Below are 10,249 nucleotides of genomic sequence, written 5' to 3'. Positions count from 1 at the left end.
ATGGGGATGAAAATATCTCCCTCCACAGGACCCAATGAGCAAATGAAGTAATGTTTGTAAAGAATCGAGTACAGTGCCTGGCACAAAATAGACACTCCATAAATGCTTGGTCCCTCCTTCATTCAATCACAGAATTATGAAATAGGTCAGAGAATCATGCGGTCTTAGACTCCTGTTTTGATAACTGACTCAGAACCGAAGGGTGTCATAAAGGTTCGGGATTGTGGCTGCAGAACAGTACTCGAATCCACAGGATCTTTGCTCTGTGTGCCGGACATAGACAAGAACTTCGACACATGCCAGTCAGGTTTTAGGGATGGGCAGACGACTGAGGCACAGTTTGTCATCACAGCACAGGCCGGCTCACAAACATTTCCTTACGTTTCACTAATAATCAGCTGCCACTTACTGGACACATATTCCTGGGACTTGGAGTACTGCTAACATTTCCTCCTCACAACTGCCCCGAGTAATATTGTTCCCATACAGGTGAGGATACCAGCCGGGGCCTGGCTGCATCTGACCAATGGTGAGTCGTTTTTGCTTGTCCGATATCGTGGCTGGGCCAGCTGTATAGACCTCACGTGTCAGAGAGGGCAGAGGTGCTCCGAGAAACCAAAACAACACTGGGATCCCATTTATTTTCCTGTTGAAAGTAAACTGGGGAGGTTATGCAACTCTAAATGTCTCCAATCAGACCCCTGATTCTAGACCCTAGAGCATGAAAAGCCAAAGAGCCAAGTCAAAGTTCTTCCCCTCCTGGTCCCCATTTCACAGAGGGAGAGACTCAGGCCCAGAGAAGAGCAGCCCAAGGTCGCATGGCAGGTGACCAGGATTCTTTTCTTCAGGACTGACTACACAATTCGTGCGACCCAATGTAAAGTGACAATATGGGTACTCATTCAAGAATCTCGGGATGGCAAGAGCAGAGCGTTAAACCGAGCCCAAGACCCTTCTAATGTCCCACCGCCCACGAAGCCAGCCCTGCTGTGCTTCAGTCACATCATTTACGGAGAAGGAAGGAGCCAACGCCCAGTTTTGGTCAAGATGGCAGAAGAGAGTCTGTGTTGATTTGTGTCGATTTGTGTGTAACCCCATCCCTCTGGGAGCCAAGGAGTTTCCCTCCATGGGTGTTACCATACCACCTCTTTGATGTCCCCAAACTGTCACGGCCAAAGGCTCTCAGAGAGAAAGGGCGGATGGAGATAGAGATGCTTCCACACCAGCTCACAGGATGTGTCTCTGGGCAAGGCCGCCAGGCATGTCTGGGGCAGAGGCCTACCCTCTGTTCCTACCTGATGTCCACCACGACGGTAGAGGTCATCATAGGTTAACAGGGCCTTGTCCCATCAGTGCTCAGTGCTCTGTGTTGGCCAATGCTCACCAGGGAGCCAATGTTCACTGACACCTAACACTTAGTACCTAATGTCCATCAGTGACAGTCCCCACCAACAGCTGATATCCACAATCGGAAAATGTCCAGTGGTGGTAAGGTTCACTACTGCTCAACACATACAAGTGCCCAGTGTTTGCAGGTATCTAATTGCATTGTAACCGCTCTAGGCATCCATACCTAATGTCAGTCCATAGTTCCACACCTTAACCATCCAGTTAAGTCCTATGGCCTGTGTTTATTCTTTTATTTATTTAAGTGTCCGTGGTTGTATTTATGGATATGATTAGGTCATTGAACTAGGCAGGAGCTTCTTCCTGGGTTTACTGTTTAATTCCAAAAGCTGGGGCACCTGGGTGGCTCAGCCGGTTGAGTGGCCGACTTCGGCTCAGGTCATGGTCTCACGGTCCGTGAGTTCGAGCCCCGCGTCGGGTTCTGTGTCTCCTTCTCTCTGATCCTCCACCCGTTCATGCTCTGTCTCTCTCTGTCTCAAAAATAAATAAACGTTTAAAAAAAAATTTTTTTAATTCCAAAAGCTATTTATTATTTTATTGTGCATACCTGTTAGTCAAAATATCCAGATTTAGGAATACACACTTGTGTTTATGTAGGTGTATATGTAACGTGTATATACAGTATGTAATTATCATGTACATGATACAAGAAGACAGAGAAAAAGAGAAAATGCTTTTGGAACAGAAGTGTCAAGCCAGGAAACATTTTCTAACTAGTTGCTTCTTAAAAGCAGCAGCTTTTCCGAAGTTGAGTGGTGATTCAACGCATCAGCCCTCCCGCTCAGGTAAGGTCAAAGAGCCCGACTTCAGGCTGAAAAAAACCCAGGTTCCCAAATCGGTTAAGGCCCTGAATGAGGGCTCCTTAAAAGCAGCGTAACCTGCAGTGAAGGCCCAGGCTCGAAGCCCAGCTCTGCTGCTTATAGCGAAGTGGCCTGGGCTAAGCCATTTAACCTTTGAGCCTCAGTCTCCACATCTGTGAAATGGAGTTGGTTGCTATCTCACAAGCTTGTTTGTAGGGAATAAGTTAGTCAATGTACAGTGTGCTTAAACTAGTGCCTGGCATATAATAAGTGCCATATAATAAATAGCATAAAATACTGGGTTGTTTTTTTGAAAATTCTTTCTTTTGCCAAACTTGTTAGCATGCTATGATGCAAAATATTCTCAGGCAGGGTTTCTTCAGTGGCCATCAGGTGAACCTCATATTATGCTTACGAATTTGCCTGAAGAGAGGTTCTACCCTCTGCATCGGTACATTTCAAAATACCCTTGGGGCGCCCGGGTGGTTCAGTCAGTTAAGCGTCCAACCCTTAATTTCATCCAGGTCATGATCTCACAGTTCGTGAGATGGAGCCCCCACATCAGGCTCCGTGCTGACAGCGCAGAGGCTGCTTGGGGTTCTGTCTCCTTCGCTCTTTGCCCCTCCCCACTCACACATGTGCACACACTCTCTCTCTCTCTCTTTCTCTCTCAAATACATAAACATTAGCACTGGGTGTTATATGGAAACCAATCTGACAATAAATTATATATTAAAAATAAAACAAAATAAATGAACCGTTGTTTTCATTAAAAACAAAAACCAAATTGCCATGCAGTTTCCTTCCGACCCGATACTTGTAAGGGCACAGTGCTTAGGCAATCTCCTAACCATCCTCCTCGGGCCTGGCGGTCATGGATGGAGATGCAGGGCAAACCTTCCATTCCCGTCTCTCTTCCTGACAGCCTCACTCCGTCTGAAATCCCACCGTCACTCTTTGGCTTAAGCTATGGAGACGAACAAGTGTCTGTGTGGGATTAGGGCATCTGCGAACTGATGGAGAGCAAAGGGATACCTGACCACTTTCTCCAAATGTGATACACCCTAAAAGTGACTTTAAGGGGATGTGCTCGGCCAGTTGCGGAGGCAAGATGGTGAGATCCATAAAGAAGGATAAGGTCTCTTACACACGCGGCCTTCTCTATCAACCAGTGTGATATCCTGTTACATTGATGACCCCATGACCCACCTCCTAGTATTATCACCCAGTGTGGAAACATCCTTTTGAATATGGATTGGATCTGTGATTTGCTTTAATCAATAGAACACAATAGAAGTGGCTCTGGGCCAGTTCCAGACCTAAGTCTTAAGAAGGCCTGGTACAGGCGCCGGGTGTCTCAGTCGGTTGAGCGTTGACTCTTGATTTCGGCTCAGGTCACGATCTCACGGTTCATGGGTTCACTCCCCAGGCTGCACTACCAGTGTGGAGCCTGCTTGGGATTTGCTCTCTTTGCCCCTCCCCTGCTCATGGTCTCTCCTCTCTCTCAAAGTAAATAAATAAACTTAAAAAAAAAAAAAAAAAGGCAGCCTGGTAGCTTTCACTTTTGCAATCTTGGGAGCCCAGAACTGCCACGTATGGAGTCTGATGAGACCGTGCAGAGAAGCCGTAAGGCCATATGGAGAGAGAAAACTCAACCATCCTGTATCCCAGCAGATCTTGGACCCCCGGGTCCAAATCACCAGCTTAACATGCCAGGGACCCCCAACAAAACCAGCAGGGGAATCTCAGCCCTGATTGTAGAATCATGAGCAAATACAAGGATGGTTGTGCTAAGCCATTATTCTTTGGAGCGGTTTCTTACAAGGCAATAAACAACCAAAACAATCCAGTCTTAGGCCCCACGTGCCCTCAGCCCCACTGCCCCTGTTTTACCCCCTCTGGCTTCCCTGGTAAAAGAACTGCTAACCAAGCCCCGGGCCAGAGCAGCTGAAGATGCAAGGGGACCAAGTGACAAAGCCAGACAGCCAGAGCCCCCTCCAGGGACGGGGCAGAGAGGCACAGGTGGCAGGAAACACAGGTAGCAGGTGTTTTAAAGTTTACGAGGTGCTGCCCTGCCCATGAGCTCATCTCTCGTCATACTTGTGTCTCATGGCCTCCCAGGGAGCTTGGCCAGGCCCCCCTCAGGTTCACACTCTCCTCGAAGCCCCCCGCCCCCCACTCCAGCCCACACAGAGGACTCGCAGGTCCTCCGACAGACCACCTCTCAGCCAGGGACTTCTCTTGCCTCACCCCCACTCCCAGCCGAGAACTGGAGGCGTCAAGAGCCAAACCCTCTGTCCTGCCAACTGCCTTCCCCTTCTCTCTGGGGCTTTCTTCCAGACGGAGGGACTTCCTTGAGGAGCCCGAGGCCAGTCACAGACGGGGGCGGGGAGAGAGAAGCTGGTCTGGAACACAGCGGCACCGAGCGGACCACAAAAGAGGCGTAGCTTTTTGTTGCTTCCCGCAGACTGTGGGCAAAGTCATACTTAGCACAAGCTTTAAAAATCCTCTCCCCACACACAGACACAAACACTGTAATTCGCTTGAGTTGCCCCACCCGCCAGCTAAATCCAACATCGTGTACAGACATGTGAGAAGCGGGGAGGAACCAGGATGGGTGCTTGGAGGGAACGTTCTCTCGGGGTTCAGAGCAGACCTCTCGGGAGCGGCTACACAGAACTTCCCTTTGCTAACACGTTCTGAAGAAAGCTCCCCGTCGAAGGAGTAAGGGAGGGGGCAACAAATGCTTCCCGGTCCTCACACCCACCAGCCTGATTACCTCCCACGTAGCCTTCCTATCTCAGCATCCATGCCACCACCTCTGGGAAGCCTCCCTTGACCACCCCCCCGCATTCTTCCCCAGGCAATGTTAGATGCTCCTCCTCTGCGTTAACCCAGTATCTCACCTTCCCTCCAGAGTGACACTGATCGCATTTATTTTCTGTTTATTTTTCCAGCTTACACTCTGCCCTGAGGGCAAGAACTTGCTTTCCAAAGGGTCCCTAGCACCGAGGCTGGTGCCTGGCACATAGCTGGTTGTCAATACTTCCCTCAAAATAAGTAAATGTGTCCGTCTCATCCATTTTACCGACAGTTAAATGGAGGCCCAGGGGGGTTAAGTGACTTCCCCAAGGCTGCACAGCAAGCTCATGGCAGAAACCAGCTCTTCGGACTTCCAGCTCCTCTGTCCCTGTCCCCTCCTCTCTCCCTCGGGTGGCAGGTGTGTGCTTCACCACCTGAAGCTGGGATGGGGAAGGAGTCCCCTGTGAGTATCCCCTCCTCCTCTCCAGATCCTTGGCAGGGAACTACCTCTGTTCTGACTTCCTCCTGGGTGACTAGATCTGTGCTTCATCCACCCCAACAGCAACCCTACCGGCAATCAGTTCCCCCCTGAGCCTGCTTCCCCAGCTGTTAGCATGAGTCCGCCTCAGAGGGCAAGGGGCTCCTTCTAACCAAGGGTCTGTGAACCCCTACGAAAAAGACCGAAGGAGGCACGCCCCATAACGCTTGCGGTGGCACACAGCACAAACCTTCCCCAAGCACCAGAAAGGCCCAGAGGTCTCATTCTTTCCAAATGTGCCAACATTTCACTTCCACGTTCCGTAAGTTTCAAACTTTCACACGTGCATGCTTGGTATGTCGGTACCCACACGGACGGTGGTGATGGTAGTTTTGGGGCTTCAAAAACAAATCCTGATGATTCGACTGCATCACCAGGTTCGGCCAGCATTTTAAAATTTTTTTTTTTTTTCTCGACGTTTATTTATTTTGGGGACAGAGAGAGACAGAGCATGAACAGGGGAGGGGCAGAGAGAGAGGGAGACACAGAATGGGAAACAGGCTCCAGGCTCCGAGCCATCAGCCCAGAGCCTGACGCGGGGCTCGAACTCACAGACCGCGAGATCGTGACCTGGCTGAAGTCGGACGCTTAACCGACTGCGCCACCCAGGCGCCCCCGGCCAGCATTTTAAAGTTTGCACAGAGGGGCGCCTGGGTGGCTCAGTTGGTTGAGCGTCGGACTTCAGCTCAGGTCATGATCTCACAGTTCGTGGGTTCGAGCCCCGCATCGGGCTCTGTGCTGACAGCTCAGAGCCTGGAGCCTGCTTCCGATTCTGTGTCTCCCTCTCTCTCTGCCCCTCCCCCACTCACACTCTGTCTCTCTCTCCTTCAAAAATAAATAAACATTAAAAAAATTTTTTTTAATAAATAAATAAAGTTTGCACAGAGCTTACATTTCACACCCATCCCTCATTTACTCTTCACAACCTTCTCATGAGGGAGGCCGGGCAGGCCTTATCACTAACCCGTTTCACAGACGGGGAAGATGATCCCCAGAGAGTAGGCGGCCGACCCCGGGGGACTTGTACTCAGAAGCGCTATTCCAAATTCTGTTCTCCCCACAGAGTGAATCTGTTTCAAAACGTAAAGAAACGAAAGAGAGAAAAAAAAAATCAAGAAGGACGAAGATAATTTTCTAGGAGATGGGAGTGAGTGGTGACAAGAAGAATAAAACCCTAGGACAAAGGTGACAGGACGCTGAGAGAGTGACTCAAAGGATTGGGGCAGCCCAGGGGGTGAGACGGCAGGCCTCAGGGCTCAGGATCCACCCACACACACTTTGAAGCCCTGCAATTGTCAGGAAGACACCACAGTCTGGCCACAGGGCGCCCAGACACCCTGACCCTGGCGGCTCCCCAGGACTGCACCAGAAGGTGGCATAAGTGAGGCCAGAGCCCGAGCTCCCATCCGACAGAGTGGTGGGGGAACCAGGGATCCTTGCAAGAATCGAGTTGGTGGCAGAGCCAGGAGCAGAATCCAGGTCTCTGACCTGTCGGGGCCGTTCCCACCAGAGGGTGCGGCCAACGGCACCTCTTTCTTTCTCCACCCATTTGCCCCTTTTCTTTTTTTTTTTTTTTTTTTTAAATTTTTTTTTTTCAACGTTAATTTATTTTTGGGACAGAGAGAGACAGAGCATGAACGGGGGAGGGGCAGAGAGAGAGGGAGACACAGAATCGGAAACTGGCTCCAGACTCGGAGCCATCAGCCCAGAGCCTGATGCGGGGCTCGAACTCACGGACCGCGAGATCATGACCTGGCTGAAGTCGGACGCTTAACCGACTGCGCCACCCAGGCGCCCCAGCCCCTTTTCTTACACCCCCTGTTTCTGGCCTGAGGCTTGGGTCAGGGAGGCATCCCCAGGAGGGAAGAGCAGAGGGGGACTCGCAGAAGTAGGAGTCTGAACGAGCAGTGGATTTCGGTAGTCACCAAGGACTGCCTTGCCTTGACATCTTCCCCTCTGATTAAATAACTTCCAATCTTTGTGCTTTACAGAATTTTAAAACATTTTTCTCAGGTGTGTATGTGTGTGTGTGTGTGTGTGTGTGTGTGTGTGTTAATTCAACAAATAGTCACTGCTTATATGTTGATTTATTTCATCCTCACTATACAGGAAGATGTTTGACAGATGGGACTCCTGAGGCTCAGAGAGGTTACCTGATTTACCCAAGGCCACACAGCAGGTAAGTGACAGATTTCAGATTTTCTTTTTTTAAGTCAGCTCTATGCCCAATGTGGGGCTTGAACTCACGACCCCGAGATCAAGAGTCGCATGCTCCACCCACTGAGCTAGGCAGGTGCCCCCCGGATTTCAGATTTCAAAAGCAAGTCTGGAGGCACCTGGGTGGCTCAGTTGGTTAAGCACCTGACTCTTTTTTTAAAAAAAATTTTTTTTCAACGTTTATTTATTTTTGGGAAGAGAGAGACAGAGCATGAACGGGGGAGGGGCAGAGAGAGAGGGAGACACAGAATAGGAAATAGGCTCCAGGCTCTGAGCCATCAGCCCAGAGCCCGACGCGGGGCTCGAACTCGCGGACCGCGAGATCGTGACCTGGCTGAAGTCGGACGCTTAACCGACTGCGCCACCCAGGCACCCCAAGCACCTGACTCTTAATTTCAGCTCAGGTCATGATCTCATTGTTCATGGGATTGAGCCCCGCGACCAGCTCCATGCTGACAGCACAGAACCTGCTTGGAATTCTCTCTCTCCCTTTCTCTCTGCCCCTCCCCAGCTCATGCACAGGTGTTCTTTCTGTTTCAAAATAAATAAATAAACATTTTTTTTTAACATTTATTTATTTTTGAGACAGAGAGAGAGAGAGAGAGAGCGCATGAACAGGGGAGAGTCAGAGATAGAGGGAGACACAGAATCTGAAACAGGCTCCAAGTTCTGAGCTGTCAGCACAGAGCCCGACGCGGGGCTCAAACCCACAGACTGCGAGATCATGACCTGAGCCAAAGTCGGACACTCAACCGACTGAGCCACCCAGGCGCCCCAATAAACATTTAAAAAAAAGAAGAAAAAGCAAGTCTGTCTGACTCTGGAGCCCATAAATAAAGTGCGTATGTGGAAAGCACAATGCTAACCTTACAGAATCAGAAACAGAAAATTCTAAAGTGTCAGCCTCCTTGGCTCTTCCCTCACAGTAGCTGAGGCTGGGGTTTGGTGGGAACCTTGGAAGGGACTTGAGGTCCTGAGGCTAGTGATCTGACGGCTCTGGTTCCCACTCCAGCCCAGTCCAGCGACCTCTGAGCAGGGCCAGTCACCCCTGCTTGGTTATCTCGCTGGCCAAGGGCGGTTACTCTGGGGTTGGGAACCCCCTCAGAGAAAGGCCTTGTGGGCCCAAGCCTTCATTCTTCACCTGCTCAAAGCCACCCAGTCGAGTGGGCCTGGATTTGAACCGGGGTCCTCTGACCTTCCTGTCCAGGCCTCCTCCCGGCCCATGCTGGGGCCCTGTGCAGCATGAGGTGTACCCAAGGATGTCTCATGGGCCACTGCCAATTGTGGATGAGTATGGCATAGTCCCCGCCCAAGTCCGTGGCTCTTTAACAAGGACCGCAGAGATTTAACTAAAAATGTTTGGTTATATGGGGATACCGAGGCATGAAGGTAGGTCAGCAGGGGAAATATTTAGCCTCTGGAATCAGGGGGGCAGGAAAAGTTGGGGCACCTTGCATCCCGGCTGCTCCTGCCACTTCGTAGCGGCATCCCCTCAGCCAAGACATTGGAGCCCCAGGTCCCTCACCAGAGTGGGGACATCAAGGCTGTTTGCAGCACATTCACACCACCCTCAGAGTCCCCATCACACTGAGGGCCTCAGATGGTGCCGGCAACTCCCCCACTTCCCAAAGCTGAGATTCAGGCCTGTGTCCGTTTTGACTGGGCAGTACTGGGTGCCACACTGGTACGGAAATCCTGTGACTCTCTACGCCATTAGGTCTAAGCAGGACCCAAGTGGTGATTGGGCCATTATTTCACTGACACCCGGCGCTGATAAGACAAATTAATGGGGCATGTAGCCAGAAACTAAAGAGGAAAAGGAACTAAAAGTAACAATAAAATCTGTCGTCTGAACAGTATGTAATGTTTCAGAGCAATTGCCTATCCGCGATAATGCTTAGATCTTAACAAAAACCTTGTGAGGAGCCCAGATGGCATTGTTAGCTCCTTTTACAAAAGAGGAAACTGAGGGTCAGAGAGGAGGTATGTGGTTTGTCCAGGGCCCTGCATGCAGTGGCAGAGAGAATGAGTGAACTCTGGTCCTGGTCCCCGACCTGGTGAGAACAGGGGTGGGAAGTAAGTGGGAAGATGTGAGAAAGGAGGGAAGGACGTGGGAGCACAGAATTCCCCCTATGTCTCCCCCCACCCCGAATTGCCCTTAGTAATAAAAAAAAATACAAATTAGGGGCGCCTGGGTGGCTCAGTCGGTTAGGCGACCTGAGACTTTGGCTCACGGCATGATCTCATAGTTCGTGAGTTCGTGCCCCGCGTCGGGCTCTGTGCTGACAGCTCGGAGCCTGGAGCCTGCTTCGGATTCTGTGTCTCCCTCTCTCTCTCCTCCTTCCCCCTCCCCCACTCGTGCTGTCTGTCTGTCTGTCTGTCTCTCTCAAAAGTAAATAAACATTCAAAGAAAACACAAATTAAAACCCTGTGGAGATCCATTTGCCCTGGCTTTGTTTCATTTCTAAGAGGTGGTCTCTCCTTG

Source organism: Prionailurus bengalensis, chromosome D1 (genome assembly GCF_016509475.1).
Source record: "Prionailurus bengalensis isolate Pbe53 chromosome D1, Fcat_Pben_1.1_paternal_pri, whole genome shotgun sequence".
Taxonomy (NCBI): Eukaryota; Metazoa; Chordata; class Mammalia; order Carnivora; family Felidae; genus Prionailurus; species Prionailurus bengalensis.
This window is presented reverse-complemented; position numbering follows the sequence as displayed.